The 20,651-nt window shown below is 45.0% G+C and overlaps 1 protein-coding gene across 2 annotated transcripts in view; it reads left to right on the top strand.

Annotated features, from left to right (window-relative positions):
- Positions 1–8,049: 8,049 nt before the first annotated feature.
- UNC5D (unc-5 netrin receptor D) overlaps positions 8,050–20,651 on the top strand; it is a 428,876-nt gene continuing 416,274 nt past the window's right edge. Inside the window, exon 1 of one of the 2 annotated variants that reach the window (XM_039525941.1) lies at positions 8,050–8,069. The gene's annotated coding sequence lies outside the window, so the exon portion shown is untranslated. Of the gene's footprint in view, positions 8,070–14,561; positions 14,579–20,651 lie in introns of those variants that run through there. The other variant, XM_039525940.1, reaches the window with a different exon arrangement.

Consider the following 20,651-nt stretch of genomic DNA (forward strand, 5'->3'; position numbering starts at 1 on the left):
ACATTCAGTAGATCATAACCTTTACGGAGATATGTTACATGGCATATTTCCATAAAACACATTCTAAGCATATTTCCATAAAGCCTTATGGGAGGTACCGTCATACCCTCCCCCTAAGCTTACTGCCAGAGACTTGGACGCTGTCCGTGGCAGAGACAGTACATGTAAAATCCCTGTTTGTCTTTGGTCACACTCCTTTTCAGTACCTTTAAAGCGTATGATGTCATTCCTAAGGGTCCTAGCCAGTTTTGGGGTTCCTGGTCCCCAGATGCCTAAAAACGGGGTGGGGTGTAGTATTGCTAACAGAATGCAGACAGCAATATTTGTTAAAGTGGAGGTGTCTTGGCATCTAGCCACCAATGCCATGAGGCAGCGTGCCTCAGTTTCCCCTTCTACACAGCAGCATGGCCTGTTATGATTTTGCTGCTGTGCCAAGCTTCCAGTCTGTTTACAGGTATAGGCTGAAAAATAACATGCTTGTGGGGCTGTCTTGTCACCATCCCTAGCATGTACAACAGTTTCTTCCACAAATCAGGTATGTCCCACATCTTTAAAGGTTTACCACTTGTATGAATTCCTTTGTTTTATCCCATAGGTGAATTAACTTGTGTCTTTTGCTAACAGAAAATCTATGGTGGACAGGCTTCGTTCATTCAATTTGACTTGTTTAGCATCTATTGCATTTTCCCAGTTCTTTGTGCCCTCTGGTAGACACTCTGATGCAAATTCTTCTGCCTCTTTGGGGAAGGCTTCTAATTCAGGCATGTGTTTGGATCTTTGGCCAGGAAAGGGTGTACTGCAACCATGCCTGCCCTCGGCCCCTCCCTCTGGAATTTCTCCAGGCTGGACCCTACTCCCTTGTGAAGTTCCACTCATGCAGAGATTTCTCTCCCCCCGTCTTGGAGAGAGAGTTTTATTGCTTACAAGTGTAGCAAGAACATCATCTTTTAATGGGGTGCTCTGGACCCCTTTGGGCACCCCAATTTCTGTTCCTAACAGGTCATCTGGATGGACTCTCCCCTCCAGGAGACCTGATCCCCAGGTTTCCCTTAAAGCCTGATCCACAGGAGAGGGGGCTGGCATTTTAAATGCAGACTTTTCACCCTCCTCCTGGGCAAGTCTCTTCCTAAAAAAGGTGGGTGGACTCTCTGCACCCCCACCCCCAAACCTTCCATCTAGGCTTCCCTCTCTGGGCTTCCCTTTGGGTCAGACATTCTTGTGTCCCCCGAAAGGGAAGGTGACTCTGGTCCAGCTATGGGCTCACAGCTACCAGCTATGGCAGACTCTTCACTGGCCAGCAAAATTTCACTCAGGTTGGGTTTGCTTTCACCTACAGATATCTTGGGATCTGTTTCCACCACAGCGGTCACCAGGACCCCAACTTCCACCTTTGGGACACACGCCTCTGTGCACCCCAGGGCAGGCCCTGCCCCCTGCTGACCTGCAACTTCCTGGCTAAAAGGATAAATGGACACAAGTCAGATATTAGGAATGGCAATATACAAAAACCTGTAGGAGAACACTTCAACCTCTCTGGACACACACTAGCAGATTTAAAGGTAGCCATCCTGCAGCAAAAAAACTTCAGGACCAGACTCCTGAAGTTCGGAGGTTTCTCTTTGTTCCTTTGCAAATTTGACACCATCAGCTCAGGATTAAACAAAGACTGTGAATGGCTTGCCAACTACAAAAGCAGTTTCTCCTCCCTTGGTGTTCACACCTCAACTGCTAGAAGAGGGCCTCATCCTCCCTGATTGAACTAACCTTGTTATCTCTAGACTGAATCTTGCCTGCATATTTATACCTGCCTCTGGAAATTTCCACTACATGTGTCTGACAAAGTGGGTATTCACCCATGAAAGCTTATGCTTCAATATGTCTGTTAGTCTGTAAGGTGCTGCAGGACTCTTTGTTGCTTTAATGGAGCTATGACAATTCACATTTGATGGGCCTTAAGTGAGTGTAAAGGCAATTTATGCCCACATTAAAGCCCCTTTATACTGCCAGAGTAGTATAAAGTCACCTGTAGTGTAAATGTGAATCCATCCCTTCATAGGAAGATCTCTATTTAGATAAGATAACATCGCAGCTTGAACTTTCCAAACTCAAGTTAGTCTCTGGAAGATGGACAATTATGCTGCCTGGGTCTGTATTGACTGACGCTCCAGTCTGTATTCTTAAAGGTTAATGACATTGTTCAGCTCAATATTTGTTTCAGGCTACACTGTCACCATCTAAAGAGGGGCAGGGAGAACTAATTTGCTAGAGAGCAAATGAATGGCATAAATGGCTGCAGCGTATCATTATCTTGGTGGACCAGTTATAATGAAGGCCATTCAAACAGGCCAGATGTAGCGTCCCAACAATATTCCAGGCAGGGACACTGCTTTTGCATCAGTATTCATGCCTGACACTAGATGCTATCATTGCTGGGGACAAGGAGCGCTGCCAAATACACAGGAAACTGTACCTTCATGTTCAATGCAGCGTGTGTGTGTGTGGGGGGGGGGGGGGGCGGAGAGGATAAAATGAAAATGCAAGTCTTGATTTAAACCTGCATAGTAGGTCAAATCCACAGCTTTAGCAGGTTAATAGGCGTGGTGGCCCAGTGAAGAGGGCCCCAAACAAGGAGTCAGGAGACCTTGGTTCTGTTCCAACATCTGTGTGATCTCAGTTAAATTATCTCCCTGTGCCTCAATTCCCCTTCTGTAAAGTCAGTGGCTCACCTTTGCTAAAGAACGTTGAGTTCTATGGATGAAAAATGGTATGTCAGAGCTTACCTGTTCTGGGTTGATAGGTTCCCCTCCCTTCATATCTGGATAATGTTTTACAATTTTCCTCACTGTTTTGAGTCTTAGTTTAACAGGATGTTTGCAACATGCTTGAGATCCTTAGAATAAAATATGCCCCCCCCCACCCCACCCACAGGGCTTGGCTACACTGGAGAGTTGCAGCGTTGGTGGTGGCTTTACAGCACTGCAACTCACTCACCGTCCACACTTGCAAGGCACATACAGCACTGTATCTCCCTGGCTACAGCGCTGGCTGTACTCCACCTCGGCCTGGGGAATAACGACTGCAGCACTGGTGATGCAGCGCTGCTCCGCCAGTGTGGCCACCAAAAGTGCTGTTATTGGCCTCCAGAGGTATTTGGAGGTATCCCAGAATGCCTGTTCAGCCACTCTGCTCATCAGTTCGAACTCTTCTGCCCTGGCCTCAGATGACCCGCCCTTTAAATGCCCCAGGAATTTTAAAAATCCCCTTCCTGTTTGCTCAGGTGTGGAGTGCAATCAGTGAATCTTTCCAGGTGACCATGCCTTCACGCGCCAAACGAGCCCCAGCATGGAGCAATGGCGAGTTGCTGGACCTCATCAGTGTTTGGGGGGAGGAAGCTGTGCAGTCCCAGCTGCGCTCCAGCCGTAGGAATTACGATACCTTTGGGCAGGTATCAAGAGCCATGCTGGAAAGGGGCCATGACCGGGACGCGCTGCAGTGCAGAGTTAAAGTGAAGGAGCTGCGGAGTGCCTATTGCAAAGCCCGTGAGGGAAGCCACCGCTCCGGCGCTGCCCCCACGACCTGCCGTTTTTACAAAGAGCTGGACGCGATACTTGGGGGTGACCCCACCACCAATCCGAGGACCACGATGGACACTTCAGAGTGGGGGGCAGGGGAGGAGGAAGGGGGGGAGGAGGAGGAAACTGAGAGTGAGGGTACTGGGGTGGGGGGAGACACCCCGGAGTCCCTGGAGGCATGCAGCCAGGAGCTCTTCTCAAGCCAGGAGGAAGGTAGCCAGTCGCAGCAGCCAGTACTTGGTGGAGGACAAACAGAGGAACGGGTTCCCGGTAAGCAGCTTTTATTTTCAGGATGGAAATTTTTCGGGAGAGGAGGGAGGGTTAGGGCTGCATGCATGCATGCCTAGATGTGGAATAGCGCATTGATGTGGTCTATCATGTCACGGTAATCGGCCTCGGTAATCTCTTCAAAAGTTTCAGCCAGAGCGTGGGCAATGCGCTTGCACAAGTTTATTGGGAGAGCCACTGTGATCCTTGTCTCAGTCAGGCTAACGCGTGCTGCGAGGGGTGGGGGGACCATTGCTGCACACAGGCAAGCTGCATAGGGGCCAGGGCGGAATCCGCATTGCTGTAGAAGATCCTCCCGCTCTTCCCAGGTGACCCGCAGCAGCGAGATATCTTCCAGGATCAACTCCTGTGGAAAATGTTGGGAGAGTGTTCAGCGTAGGTGCCCCCTGCAGCTGTTTGCTTTCCCCAATGCACAGAAACCCCGAGGATAGTACAGCCCTGAAGCAATCAGTCCCCCTTACTCACCATTTTGGGGCTCCTGTGGGTTATGTGCGCTCTCTTTGGTCTGGGAAAATTATGCTATTGTGAAGACTGTAAACTCCTTCACTGTGTGGGAATAACTGTCTGATATAAACAATGCTGCCTCTGTTAAGTGCTGCCTTTTTTGCCTTTCCACAAGCAACCTTGAGATCTCGGCTGCCCATGTTATCAACAGCTCAAAGACTCCAAAACCTCTGGAAGAAGCCGCGAAAAAGCAAAGACGACCTGCTGCAAGCAGTTATGGATCACTCTGTCACAGAGAATCAAAAAGTGCAGGACTGGAGGGAAAGGGAAAGCAGGATCTGCTAGAAAAACGCAGTGGCCAGGAAGAAAAGCACAAAGCAGCTGATAAGCATCCTGGCGCTCCAAGCGGACTCTATCCAGGAGCTTGTAGCCATGCAGGCAGAGCACTACCGCGCCGTCCCCCACTCCGTCCCAAAGCTCTTTCCCTTGTGCCCCAATGTCAGCTCAAAACCCCCTTCCCCAGCATCCAGGTTCTTACCACCACCAGCTGCCTCCAACACCTGTACGTTCACCAACCAGCCCTGAGAACTATGACCCTTACCCTCTACACTCAACCCCCATCACCATGCAGTATAGGCATCCTGAAGTGCAGCAGTCATTGCACAGCACTCCAGTCAGGACATATTCAAACCTGTGACTGAACAGTTCCCAGACCACCCCCCTGCCCTTTTAGGTTCCCTAAATGTTGTGTGTCTGTCAATAAAGTTATTTTCTTTTCAATAAATGAATTTTTGGCTTTGAAAAAGTCAAAGATACCTTAGCCCAGGAAAGAAACAGGCATTGCAAATCAGCTTAGGAAACACAGATTCCTTCTAACAGTGTAACCACTGCACTTCACTCCCATGCAAGGCAGCAAACATTACTGTTGGTTTTCAGCCTCAAATTCCTCCCTCAAGGCATCCCTAATCCTTGAAGCCCTGTGCTGGGCCTCTCTAGTAGCCCTGCTCTCTGGCTGTGCAAATTCAGCCACCAGGCATTGAACCTCAGAGGTCTGTGCCTGACTGAATCTTTCACCCTTCCCTTCACAAATATTATGGAGGGTACAGCACGCGGATATAACCGCAGGGATGCTGCTTTCCCCCAAGTCTAGCTTCCCATACAGAGATCGCCAGCGCCCCTTTAAACGGCCAAAAGCACACTCCACAGTCATTCGGCACCGGCTCAGCCTGTAGTTGAACCAGTCCTTGCTCCTGTCAAGTTCCCTGTATATGGTTTCATGAGCCAAGGCATTAACGGGTAAGCGGGGTCTCCAAGGCTCACAATGGGCATTTCGACGTCCCCTACTGTGATCTTCCAGTCTGGGAAAAAAGTCCCTGCCTACAGCTTCCTGAACAGGCCAGTGTTCCGAAAGATGCATGCATCATGCACCTTTCCAGGCCAGCCTGTGTTAATGTCAATGAAACGCCCACGGTGATCCACAAGCGCCTGGAGAACCATAGAGAAATACCCCTTCCGATTAACGTACTCGGATGGTGCCAGAATAGGAATATGTGTTCCATCTATCGCCCCTCCACAGTTAGGGAAACCCATTTGTGCAAAGCCATCCACAATGTCCTGCACGTTCCCCAGAGTCACGGTTCTTCTTAGCAGGATGTGATTAATGGCCCTGCAAACTTGCATCAACACGATTCCAACAGTCGACTTTCCCACTCCAAACTGGTTCCCAACCGCTCGGTAGCTGTCTGGAGTTGCCAGCTTCCAGATTGCAATAGCCACCCGCTTCTCCACCGGCAGGGAAGCTCTCAGTCTCGTGTACTTGCGCCGCAGGGTGGGGGCGAGCTCCTCACACAGTCCCATGAAAGTGGCTTTTCTCTGAATTTCCATGAATGCCAGAAGCAATTTAGTGTTATACGCGTCAGGCGACTCGCTATCATCGTCGGACTCCTAATCGCTTTGGATCTTAAGGAATCGCTCAACTGCCAAATGTGATGTGCTGGCAAGTCTTGTCAGCATACTCCTCAGCAGTTCGGGCTCCATTTCCCACAGAAATCGCGCAGAAACCGTTGAGAGAGTAAAGATGGCGACAAACATGGACAGAAAAACAAGAATTGCTGGGATGTGAAGTGATGCATCACGGGCATTGGGACAGGAAGTGGAATGACCCGCCCCCTCCGCCCCCTTCCCACAACCCACGGCGCCAAAATGGCACCAAAATGGGACGAGGTGCTCTGTGGGATAGCTGCCCATAATGCACCACTCCCAACACCGCTGCAAATACTGCAAATGTGGTCACACTGCAGCACTGGTAGCTGTCAGTGTGGCCACACTCCAGCGCTTTCCCTACACAGCTGTGCAAAGACAGCTGTAACTCCCAGCACTGCACACCTGCAAGTGTAGCCAACCCACACACTCTGTACAAATTCAAGTTACTTGTGCTTTGTGTTGGGTGGGATTTGTTTTAGAGTTGAAGAGGATGGAAATCACCTTCCAATCTCTCAATGATGCTTCAAACCCTCATGTGGGCAGGGAAGGGGCTCCAGTGGTGCACCAGCTGTCTACTCCAGGGGTGAATTTCACCCATCGCATGTGTAGTAAGGGCAGGTGTAGACTGCACTCTTGGGGCAATAAATTGATTACTGATTCTGCCTAGTTTAAATCACTAGCTACACCTTCGCTCAGCTCTTCTGCATTGCAGACCATGGGGGCGGGAAGAAATTTAGGAAAGTTTTTGCAAAACTAGAAAGGGACGTGAATTCAAGCTTTGAACTTAAATTGTGCTATCCTAATACTCTAATACATCCTCTCCTCCTACTAACCTCAGTCTGCACTTGCCTAAATTATCTCTACACCCCAAGGAAAAGCATTAGGTCCTGTATTGAGTTCATTAGTGCTGGCTAGTAAATTAAAATGTAGGCGCTAGCTTGAAAGGTGGGAAGGCAGCAGTTCCTAATGAAGCATCTTACCTGAACAATTTTTTCCCCACTAATCAGGATAGCGAGACTGCAACTATGTTCAAGTAATAAGGGGGCATGCAGAAGGTGGAGGGATGGGGAGCAGGGGATATCATTGCTGGCTTTAATGAGAAAGCAGCACAGTGCTTTATCCAACTGAGTCAGGATAGACGTGAAGGTCTAAAAGCTGCTTTTGTTGAAGGGATTTAAACCCATGGGCTGTAGTTTGAAGTATTAATATAGATCCACCTTGCTAGTCTGCATTAAACAGACTATTAAACAACTATGTGGAAATGAAGGGGATGTATGTGTGATCTCCTCTTGTTCAATGGAGATGAAGGTAGAGGAAGAGGCATCACTTAAAAACTCCCCCAAAGGACATACTGAATATTTGACACGTGAACATGGACTTGGTTTGGGGTGGAGGGAGATCAAGGGCTAAATTATCTACACCCATTTACAGCAAGTAGAGATTTGTCCCAACATTTTAAAGAAAGAAACAGTAACATGGATTTTTCATCCTGAATATACCTGTGTGTGAGTGAATATGTGGGTGATATACTGTGCAATATACACTTTGAAAAGCTTCTAAATTAGTCAGAACATTGGATTAATCTCTTCCCAGGCTTTATGATCACTGAGACAGATTCTGATCTCTGTTACTCTGGTGCAAAACTGTAGTAGCCACATTGGCTTTGGCATAAAGGATCAGAATCTGGCTCAATGGCAGTGAAAGCTGGGAAGAGGTTTATCCAATATGGCTACTGCAGCTTTGCACTGGTATAGCTGATATCAGAATCTGGTCTGGGGTTTGGTAAGTAACTTTAACAAACTCATTGCATAGGTGCTTTCTTTCTCTCTAATAGGTGGTGGGGTGTCTGTGCACACATGCTCATGTATTAGGGGCTTTATGCGTGCAGTAAGAACTGTTTTGCTTGTTGGTGTGCGATAGGGTTTTTATTTGTGTGTAGAGTGGGATTAGTATTTGAATCTGTGCACACACACAATGGGTTGTGACTGGGTTTTGTATGTGTGTGTAATGTGGGTGGTTTGCTTTGTTGTCTGCATGTCTTTTTGGAAATGAAATAAGGAAAACACGACAGTTTCCGGGGGGAAAAAAAACAATATTCTGAAAACCCAGACCCCAGCTGTAATGAAATTTCAGTTCAGTTCACCATCAGTTTTTTTAAACAATATTTTGCATCTCATAACAGCAGATATAGGAGTGCCTTACATCAAAATGACACACAGAAAGCATTTGTCTAGCTGGCAAGCAGTCCCTTATTGCTTGGGACTATCTATATATCTATATCGATATAGATATAATATTTAAAAAAAATTTTTAACATGTTCATGACTATAGTTAAGGACAGAATTTTGGGGATGTATAAACCTAATTAATTCTGAGCTCAGAGAAGAGGTTAATACAGGCAGGGAGGGGCCCAGCTGGGCACAATTACAAACCTGCTGTTAATGGGCTGGTTCCCAAAGTGCTGAGGCTGAACAGGAAGTTCTTAAGATATCCAAGTTAAGGGACACCACATATATGTGGATCTTAATTAAGGTAAATTGATCTGTTGACAGGGCTTTGGAGCTGTGCTCCAGCTCCGCTCCAGCTCCAGGCAAAAACCTGCAGCTCCCCTGCTCCGGAGCTGCTCTGCACTCCAGCTTTGGGCTCCACTCCAAAGCCCTGGCTGTTGATACTTTTTTTTTTGGGGGGGGGTGGCTATCTGGAGTAAACCTAAATCCCCCTCCACCCTTGGCTTTTATGGACTGGGCTGTAGAAAGCATCATAAGCCTCCTATTTAACTGGGACTAAAGGGTCACAATGATAAGTGGGTTTCCAAATAGCAAGAGGAAAGATGGGGAAGCTTTCCTCTATGGAACCAAAATAAAGGTGTGGCAGCATGATGAGAGAGATGGAATAGATAGAGGTGGGAGGGAGTCTTCCATAATGCCCCCACACATAATAATCTCCGCATAAAGGGCAGGTAATGAATTACCCACACACTCTTTAACCCCAATTACCAGCTATTCATGCTCACTATAATCTGTTTGAAAATAACTATTTTTTTAAAAAGGTAAATGATCAAAGTTGTAATTGTCTATAGGAAGATTTAAATTGATTAGGTGAGGGTTTAATTAACTGCCCCAACACTCAGAATGAGTGACCTTTCCAGGCAGGCCATGAACCATATGACTTGCTCTCCTAATTATAACTCAAACCACAACATGCTTTTGCATGCAAGCTTAGCTTTATAAAACAAAGAGCAGGGAGAAAATAACATTTTGTAGGGAATATGGGAACCTGTTGAAGATTGAGGCTGTTCTGTGGTCACTTGCATCTGTTTCATACCACTGTAAGTCCACTGACTTGAACTGAGTAGCATCTGATTCACCAGGGTAAAAATAAGAGAACAGCAGCAGTGTTGCCAGCCCCATGCATTGAAAGATCACGAGATGTGCCTCTCAAAAAGAAGTTTTAAAAATGATAAATTTGGGGTTGTTTTGCTTTCTAGTTTCTGAGAGGTGAGGTTTCTCTCAGATCATGTTTTCAAGCTTTCTTCTGCAGCCATGAGGACTAAAAAGGTTCATTTATAAAAAAAAAAAACAAAAAAAAAAAAACTGAGTATCATTCCATCCAGGAGCTGAGGCTATCAGAAAAACACCACATACCATGAGACTCAATAAAATCATGAGTTGGCAACTTTGGCTGCAGCCCGATGACAGGGTCTTACTATATCCACGTTTGCATGCAATAATGATAGGTGCATTATCTGGCTGTCTTTAATGCAGCCAACTGTGGCATCTAATGTACAGATACAGAAGATGGGGTAGAGTGACCATGGATTCTAACATAGGGTTTCAAAGCTCAGCCTGTAATTGAGATCCTGACCACTGTCAGCTGCCTCTGTGTGTGGCTTCATGATCCATGGCATCAAGGGGTAGGCTGGGTAGATACAAACATGTCTTGATTGAGAACTGCCTTGAGCCGTATTGCGAGCAGCTCAATTCATTTAACTCGGGGCATGGCATCTAATGCTGCTGATTTTTCATCTGACTTATTAGGGATCCCTTTCAGTGTGAAGAAAATTCTACATCGAGTTCAAAGGCACAGCTGGTATAGGCAGGGAGCTGAGAGATGGTCCATTCTGTCCATATCTTTGGGCTGTTGTGGAGGTTGACTGGGTGCCTGCAGGAAGGAGGATCTCCATATCTCCACTGTCTCCCTAATTCTTTTTCTCCTGTTGGCAGCTATTTTCTTCTTCTTCTTCTTTCTTTTTTTTAATAGCAATTTTTGTGATCCATTCAGAAAGGACTCAGATTGCCAGAGGCAAAGGATTCTAGGGAATGCCAAGTTAGGGCCATAGTTCAACATAGTGCATCTGTGAATATCAAAAGTGCTCTCAGCTATGTGAAACCCAAATGTTAAGATTTTTGCACATTTTATTGGTCTTTCCTAGAAAGGTGGAGGATAGGAATTCTGAAATTTAAAATTCATCTTCTTCTAACCTTCTCCACCCAAGTCAGCTTCATACATAAGAGTGAGCTGAAATTGCAGGGAGCTGTGAAGGAATGAACCGATTCACTTTCTTCTTACAATTGCAATTAATATATTTTAGTATCTGTTTTGAAAGACTAAGAAATTGCAAGATGATTCATAGGGAATGAATGGCTACCCTGCAAAGTTCTGTTACCTCAAATTTCCAACTTTTAATGCTCTTTGAAAGGGAAGACAGTTAGTTGCCATCTAAAGGAAAATAGAAAAGGGAGGTTAGGGGAGGAGAGATGGAATTAAAGCACCATCTTTCCCCAGCTCTGCTGCTCACACATTGCAGATTATGCCAATCAGCAGAGCATGTTAGAGACACTAGATGTCTTTTAGTAAACAGCTTGTAAATAACATCACAAAGGAGTCGCATGTGCTTTTTAACCTCCCCCCCCACCTCTCCTCACCCCTGTATTTTTGTCTTCGCCTGTTCTCAAAGATTCTTGTCAGGCAACATTGTGCTTGCCAATGTCATAGCCCTGTGTCCAGGAGCAAATATAAAAGAAAATTGATTTGCACATTGAAGGATGAATTTTTTCGCTTCAATTTTCTAAGCTATGGCAGTGAAGCATGTCAAGTTTTTATGTTGCAAATTAAACTAAAGTGCCATGCCAGCTTTGTGAATGAGGCTGGTGCTCTATATATGGCAAGGGCTGATAGTAACATACAAATTTGGGCCTTAATCCTGCAATGTTTAGCAGAATGAGCAGTATTGCTGCCTTCCAGTGCAAGTGAGGAGGCTAAGTATGAGTCCAAGTTTAATGCTAAAGGCATTAGACAAAGCCCACTGAAGTCAATGGCGGGGAGGGAACTCCTGTTAACTTCAACAGACTTTGGATCAAGTCCTAATGAGTTCTCAGCATTGGGCAGTAGTAAGTCTCAACATTCCTGTGTCCCCCTCCCTTTGCTTGGAAGCACAGTAAGGACAAAAGCATGATGCTTGGAATGATAAAGCACTTGTACACTTCCCTCTTTGGCCTCACTCTTGCCACTAAACAGCAATAATTTGGTAATTGCATAGGAACAGTTTTATTGTAGGATCAGGTTCCCACCCACTTCACTTCTTTCTTGTCCAAGGCATAGATAAAAGAAGTTAGCACTTAAATCCCAAGTAAGTCCTCAAAATAGCATTGTAGTGAAACTTCAGTGGTACTTGTGCCCTTGTCATGGGGGTGAATTCACACAATGTGCACAATAGTTTCATAATGGACTTTCCTTTTCCCAGTGGCCAGGGTGCAGGTGGGTATGGTTTGATAAAGAGGCTGGGGGAATGGGGACTTGTCATAAACAGATAGTTAAGGGTTAATGTCTCTTTTACCTGTAAAGGGTTAAGAAGCTCAGTAAACCTGGCTGACACCTGACTAGAGGACCAATGAAGGGACAAGATACTTTCAAATCTTGTTGGAGGGAAGTCTTTGTTTGTGTTCTTTGTTTGGGGGTTGTTTGCTCTCGGGACATGAGAGGGACCAAACGTCCATCCAGGCTCTCCAAATCTTTCTAAATCAGTCTCATGTTTCAAATTTGTAAGTATCTAGTCAGGAAGGCGTGTTAGTCTTCTGTTTGTTTTCTCAACCTGTAAATGTTTCTTTTGCTGGAAGGATTTTTACCTCTGTTTGCTGTAACTTTGAACCTGAGGCTAGGGGGGATTTCTCTGGCTATATAGTTTAAATAACCTGTAAGCATTTTTCATCCTGATTTTACAGAGATAATTTTTACCTTTTCTTTTTCTTTAATTAAAAACTTTCTTTTTAAGAACCTGATTGATTTTTCTTTGTTTTAAGATCCAGGAAATTGGGTCTGAACTCACCAGAAGTTGGTTGGGGGAAAAAAGGAGGGGGGATGGTTAATTCCTCTTTCTTTTAAGATCCAAGAAGTTTGGATCTGTGTAAAGCCTCTCAAGGCAACGTAGGGAGGGGAAAGTCTGGGGGGAAAAAGAGGGGGGAATGGTTAATTTCTCCTTGTGTTAAGATCTAAGGGATTTGAGTCTGTGTTCCCCAGGGAAGGTTTTGGGGGGACAGGGAGTGTACCAGGCACTACTTCTGGTTGGTGGCAGCGCTATCAGATCTAAACTAGAAATTAAGCTTAGAAGGGTACATGCAGGTCCCCACATTTGGACGCTAAAGTTCAGAGTGGGGAGGAAACCTTGACAGGACTGAAACCCAATGTTCTTGTGGTTGGTGGGACTGAAGGTTGCACCCTTTAGAGAAGATAGATGTTGCTGTGCAAGGGTTCTGGGTGCATTGAAACTTGTTGAATTTTTGAGACAAGAATACATTGTCTATTCCTTTGGATACCCCGAAAGGACAATACATATTGTGGGATCCAATGAGAATTATGATGAAGCATGGATAGAACTAGGGAAGATTTTTACCAAGTGGGATTGATCATAAATCTTGCAGTCCACAGGAAGACACTGGCCTGAGGAAGGATTGTAAGCTTGGGGTTATGAGAAGTGCTCAGTGTTGGCCTAACTCTCCTCCTGTTGAAGTCAGTGGGAGATTTTAACCATTTACTTCAGCAGGGGTAGAGTCAGGTCAGCACTGAATGCTCCTGAAAATCTCACCCCCATAGGACTGCATCATGAGAAGCACGATCTGAATCTGCATTCAGATGTCACTTAGGGCCCAAGTGAGGCTCTGCCATTTGTCTTTCCTGGGCTGCTTTTTGCATACCCTCTTTGTTGGGTCCCCTAAGTTCCTCTTCTCTGAGTAGTTTTTGATGGACAGATTATTTTGGTTGGCCTCTTTCACGTGTTCCTCCGGCTTCCTAATGGCACACCTACTGTGGCAGATGCTCTGGCTTCATTCTCAACATGTTGCAAATATTTCCATCTTTTTTTATCAATAACTTCAGAGAAAAAGGTGGTTGAACTCTGACTAATCTCAGCATTTGTTATAAATTAATTCCTTTTACTACCTAGTATTTTTCAAAGGAATTTAGACCTCCATCTGTATCTTTTGGTAGGTTTCCAGCTTTCACATCCGTGTGTTAAAGTGGAAATAACATTTTAAGGTGAAGATTTGTAGTTTGGACATCATTGTACACTTTCAATGACCAAATCTTGTTTAAACTGATAAACATAGCTGCCAACTTTCCAATTTATGACATTTCTGGACATCCCCATTGACAGGCATGTTACTGCCAAGCCTGATGATAAATTGACAGTCGTCTTGTATTCCTTTGTCTTCTGAAATAATGCATGAGATGGGAGTTGGGGGGGCTTTCATTAGATTCCCCCCTGCCATAACTGTTGAATAACCCCACCTTTTTTAATGCTGAACAGTCTTTCAGTCTTAATTTGCATGTACAGTTGTATGAAGAACTGGTGTGTGTTTGGGTTTTTTTTCTGGAAGTTCTGAGGGGGGGTGGGGGAATCAGTTTGGTTTGAATCAAGACTAATTGTTTTTTGGAATGTTCAGCAAATCAAAGTTTAAAAAAAATCTGGGTTGAATTAAATGGTGTGGGTTTTTTTTTGGTTTTGTTCAAAATCCAACACTTTTTTTTTCCTTTGATTAAAAATGTCCAAAAAAAAAAAATGAAGGGCTATATTCACACAAGCAAGAAGGAGGCAAAAACAACCCTGCCTCCCATGACCTCCTTTATATCTACATTCTTAGGGCATTCAGCTGAGATGTAGTAGGCTCCAGTATTTAGCTTGCACTATGCATCCCTGTTATAACGAGACCTAATGATCTCTCTATGTCGCTTTGTCTCCTCTTACCCAGGTTTTGGCAAGCTAAACAACTTAACCACCTCCTGAGCTGGTAGGGAAGGTCAGTTAACATTTTTTTTTAAACTGCATTTTCCTCTAGCTGTCTGACTCAGATAAGCAAGTAGACCAGGTCTGAGTCTCCCTTCACCCTAATAACTTCTGATATGGGCCATCTCAGGACACAGCTGTTCCATGTTCCTTCCAAGTTCAGCCATTCAGGAGCCTTACCAATTATAGTGCCCAATGCCAGTTCTGTTGCGCGCAAATACATGCATTTTGCTCTCTAGATAACTCATGGAAGGAAAACCTTCCTAGCATTTTCACAGCCTATAACTCTCCCTTTGTCATCTTTCTCCCCCTGAGGCATAGTGGGTATTTGTGCCAATGCCAAACAGAGGTGGTGGAATAAAAGATAAGTGTATTTCTGCCAGCTTGGCTCATGCGTCCTTCATCAAATGAACCCAATTAATTAGATCCACATGAGTAATAGAAGCAGGCATCTAAATGCCACCTCCACCTTGGCAGTTGATCTGCTGCATTAAAGCCTCAAGAAAAAGCAACTGATAGCAGAGAGGTGCAAGAGAGTTTCTCAACCTTTTTTTTTTTGACATTGTTATTGGAGAGGCGAACCCCTCTTTATCTTCAAGAGACGGTTCTTCCAGCAAGCAAAATGGGTATGCTAGTATAAACACTAGAGCTGCTCATCCTGGACCTGCTACATGGATAAATAGAACTCTGCAGTCTCCAGGGCTGTGTTGATAATTAAGACAAAGGGCTTTGAAACACTATCTTAAAGGATGTGGGCCAGATTCTGATCTCCACTGAGATCAGAGACTGTCCCCACGTCCCATGTGTTCAACACTATAGACAGGGAGTCTTGCAGGATATTTTTTCATCATGTCATATTTGGCACAACACATGAGTTAAATTTACTTGGTGCTATCTCTACTTCCATTCAGAAAGAACAACTGATTGGGCACTGCTTGTGCTAAATCTTGGCCTCCTTATCTACTACACAAATTGTCTACAGTTAATTGAGTAGCACTGTAGAAAACCTCAGGCCTAAAAGATGGAGCCCAACTCTAGGGAGCTAAACTTCATGTTTTACTCCACCTGTTCTCTCTTGTCATATGCTTAGATCATCATCTTTGTAACAAGTATGATGTTGTCTTTTTCATTTCTAGTGTGTATCGTGCCTAGCACAATGGGATTTCGGTCTAGGAACTTCTGCAATATAAACAATAAATAAGATTATGAAATCCAGGATTGGGCTACTCAGATTGTCCTTTAGGTATATAGAAAGGGCATTTGTGTACCTAAGTCAAAAATTGGGAGTCCAAAATGTAGGATATGACTGTCCTGTTAAGAAAATCCACACTTGAAAACAATGGAACTATGAGATCTTTCATAAAAGCCAAGGTCAGACCCATGCAGTCCTGACCACATCTCCATCTTCTGAACAAGCCACTGGGACATTCTTCCATGGTGTCATTTTGTTATAGGCATTGGGGCCTGATCTAAAGCCTGTTGAAGTCAATTGGAGTCTTTCCATTGGCTTAAATGAGCTTTGGATCAGGCCCATGATACTTGTTGTGTTGTGGCCTATCACAAAATGGCACTGCAAGGCACAACAACTATGGTGTAATGTTGACCAAAATATTTTTATTTTTCCCTTTAAAATCTTCAAGAAACTAAATGGGGGAGGGAAAGAGGAGGCAATCAAACATGAAACAAATGAGAAATGACCGAGGGGCCAAATTCTTTCCACAAAGTGAGAAGATATTCAGGGAACAGCAAGAGGAAATGAAAGCATGGAGATAAATTCCTCCTTTTATTTTAAATTTTCCTTGATGTTGACATTTTGGTGTAACTTCAAAGCATCTAGCCCATGACAGCATACAGGTTAACTCCCCAGACTACGTTCCATCTAAAGTGCAAGTGTTAACTGCTCTGCAGAGGCCAGTATATGTGATTACTTTAGGCCTTTTATTTTATTCCTTTATATTTTCTTTGCTTAGATAAGGAAATCAGGGAAGTTTCTCTAGTTGCATAGGATTACACACACTGTACCAGACAATTAGACCATCCAGTAGGGTGTCCCTGACTCCTTCAATGGCCCATAGCTCAGAGGAATACAAAATGTCCTAATACAGTAACGCATTTGGATAAAAATGTGTAACATTGCACAATTGGCCAAGAGAATTCTTCCCTGATCCTTGGATTCTATGATAAATAGTTACACTTCATTCATATATAGCTCCTTCCATCCAAGGATCTCAAAGGATCTTTACAAACATCAAGACTAATCTATAAAACTGCAAGATAAAGTTTTAGTCCTGCTTTAATGACCTATCTCTGGGGTAGGCAACCTATGGCATGTGTGCCAAAGGCAGCATGTGAGCTGATTTTCAGTGACACTCACACTGTCCAGGTCCTGGCCCCGGTCTGGGGGGCTCTGCATTTTAATTTAATTTTAAATGAAGCTTCTTAAACATTTTAAAAACATTATTTACTTTACATACAACAATAGTTTAGTTATATATTATAGACATAGAAAGAGACCTTCTAAAAACATTAAAATGTATGACTGGCACACGAAACATTAAATTAGAGTGAATAAATGAAGACTCGGCACACCACTTCTGAAAGGTTGCCGACCCCTGACCTATCTGAATGCAAACTTAAGTGTGGAGCTGCACACTGTACCTCCATAGTTTATCCTCTCAACATTCCTTTTAGCTGACAAAGTATTGACAATAGATGAGGAGAATGAGGCATAGAGGTTAATCACGCCTCATGGTGCCCATCACAGTCAATGGAAAGACTTCCAATGACCTTAGTGCATCTTGCATTGGGTTCTAAATGTCTTGCCCAAGAAATCTGTGGTAGAGAGAGGAATAGAATTGAGTTGCCATGACACCCATTCTTGTGTCATAGTTATTTGACTTGGATACTATAGTGAGTGATACTAGAGACAGAGAGATCCTTCCTCCCATATATCCCTAGACTGCCTGAGAAGAGAATAACTTTGCTCGTTGATAGGATGTCATTTTCAGTTTATATAGGAATCTCACCTACAGCCCACTCCAAGCTTAAAAGTGCCAGCAAAACAAGTGATTACCATTAAGTAGATAAAAGCACTTAGAGATGGTTGTGAATGGTCTGAAATAGCAGCTTAGGTAGTTCAGAAAAGCAGTTCCACTTCACTCTTTTTCAAGACAAATGTGGGGGAAATGTTGCTGTATTTATTTTTGGTTTACAATTTTATTTGGAAATGACACTTAAAAAGATAATGTCTTAGGAGGTTTTGTCACTGATAAAAGGCTTTTCTAGCAGACGCATGTCTTTTTATGCTGCTTTATTCCTGGGCCATCGGCATTTGAAGTCTTTGCAGGCAGTGTAGCAACTGTGCTGGGGAAAATACTTTAAAGAAAAATATTTGGCATCAACCTCCAGCATTTGGGATATTTGGTAGTTCTGTACTGTTATTACAGATAATGAATTTTCTGGAAAAGCTTGCACCTTCCTGCTGAGAAGCACTTTGCTTGTTTTTCCACAAGTAGTATTGGAACAGCTATGAAATTGAGACCCACAATACTACCTCTCTGTGTAAACAGATAATGCAACATTGCCTCAGAAAGAAAGGGGTGTACTCTTCTAGTGCTCAGATACCGCAGTGATGGGCACAATATAAGAACCTACACGGATAGATGTACTATGTTCTCTTCCAACTGTAGAATCATCCCAGGAATCTTTTAAAAATCTTTCTTTCCTATAACAATGCTTTGTGTTCTCATAGCTCCTTTCACCACCATTATAATTAAGCCTCACACTGCCCCAAGAGGTAAATGTTACTAGACCCGTTTTATTTGTTTTGTTTTGTTTTGTTTTGTATAGGCAGTCAGGAAAGGCATACATTGGTACCAGGGAGGGAGAGGAGTTAAGTGCCAGTTTGGACACAAGAACAAATGGCTATAAACTGGCCATCAACAAGTTTAGGTTGGAAATTAGGTGAAGGGTTTTAACCATCAAAGATGTGAAGTTCTGGAACAGCCTTCCAAGGGAATCAGTGAGGGCAAAAAACCTAACTGGCTTCAAGACTGAGCTTGATAAGTTTATGGAGGAGACGGTATGATGGGACTGCCTAGAATGGTATGTGGCCCACTGGCAAAAATCCCCAATGGCCAGAGACAGGACACTAGATTGGAAGGACTCTGAGTTACTACAGAGAATTCTTTCCCAGGTATCTGCCTAGTGGGTCTTGCCCACATGCTCAGAGTCTAACTGATCACCATATTCGCGCTGGGAAGGAATTTTTCCTCCAGGTCAGATTGGCAGACACCCTGGGGTTTTTTCACCTTCCTCTGCAGCATAGGAGTACAGGTCACTTGCAGGTTTAAATTAGTATAAATGGTGGACTCTCTCTAACTTGAAGTCTTTAAACCAAGATTTGAGGACTTCAGTAACTCAGCCAGAGGTTATGTGGCCTGCAATATGCAGGAGGTTAGACTAGATGATCATGGTGGTCCCTTCTGACCTTAAAGTCTATGAGGAAAGAAAAGCCTGTTTTATAGGGGTGTAGACTGTGTGTGGTTTGGATGATCCAGGATGTAAATGGCAGAACCGGCAAGAGGAACAAAGAAGCAGGTGATGGGAAGAGAAGAAAGGATAGCGGGAGGAAGAGGAACATGTTCAGGGAGAAAAAGAAAGAATAGAACAGATGGAAGGGGGTAACAAAAATGAAAAACAAAAGAAGACTTTGCTTATTCCCCCCCCCCCCTCCAGACAGGACAAACCACCAATTAAACTAGTGAGAGTTGTAAATCAGATATGCTTTCTTAAGTTATTTTTTTTCTAGGTGTACATTTTCTGCAACTGCTAAGAGGATGTTTCCTCTCAAGAACAAGCGGGGAGGAAGTCCGATGGTCATAAATGGCAGGAGAGAGGTGTCTTAGGCTCCGAAAATAGCTTGTGTGTAAAAATGTGTTAGCTTGTTTTCAAACACAATCTACTTGTCTAGTCTAGACACAGGGTGGCTTGCCTGTGTGCTGGAGAGCCTGGTGCTAAAACAGCCCTGCTTAGAGCAGGAGCCTCATGTGAGGGGAATCGGGTGGCTTAGTATAAAGGACTGCAGGGGTGTGACTGATGATGAGTTTGGAAGTGGGACTACCTTGGAAGTAGGGCTAGCAGGTTGAGATCAAGCCAGTAGCGTAGCTAGCGGGGTTCAGTGGAAGCAGCCACTTCCCCTCAGGGCGGCAGGCACGGAAGTGGCGCCTGCCGGCCGGCGCTGCCAGCAGCACAGCTGGAGGAGCCGTGAGGCGGGAGCGGCAGGCTGGCATGGAAGCGGCGCCTGCCGGTCGGCTCTCACAACAGCACGGCCGGAGGAGCCATGCGGGGGCAGCAGACGCGGCCGGAGGAGCGAGGGGGCTGGCTCCTCGGCTCAGGGCTCAGTGGCCAAGCGCTCCTCGCCCCCCTCCCCCCGCTTGCCCCTTGCTAATGCGGCGGGTGGGGGGAGGCGAAAGGGCCCCTGTGCCTTTAAGACCGCCTGGCTGGCGAGCCCCACATGGAGTGCGCCCAGCACTGGGAGCAGGCCGGGGACAGGCGGCGGCGCAGGACGGAAGGTGAGCAGGGTGTGTGTGTGTGTCCTGGTTGGGGGGCGTCACCAGAGGAGGAGCCAAGGGGGGCATGGCCAGAGGAGGAGCCAAGGGAGGGCACCTTTTTTGTTTGCTCCCCCTACACTGAAAACCTGACTACGCCACTGGATCAAGCCAGAGGTGGCTGGAAACTGGCAGTTTCAAGTAGAGTTTGATTTTTGGATTTTATGTTGGATTATTTTGTGATTTAAGGACTAGGGGCAGGGCGCTGCAGAAGCCTCCCTGACCACAATAGAGTGCTTGTGTGGTGGCCAACTCTACAACAGGGCCCATGATGCAATCTCTCTGAGGTGTGGTCCTCACTATGAAAAAGTTTCAGAACCTCTGGCTTACACAAGAACATGGTCTCAAATGAACTTTACTGATCATGTAAATGCTCCATGTGTCTGATTCACCGTTGCCTTGTGCCTTGCACAGTACTCTATACCAGTGGCTCTCAACCTTTCCAGCCTACTGTACCCCTTTCAGCAGTCTGATTTT

Source organism: Mauremys reevesii, linkage group 2 (assembly GCF_016161935.1).
Source record: "Mauremys reevesii isolate NIE-2019 linkage group 2, ASM1616193v1, whole genome shotgun sequence".
Classification (NCBI taxonomy): Eukaryota; Metazoa; Chordata; order Testudines; family Geoemydidae; genus Mauremys; species Mauremys reevesii.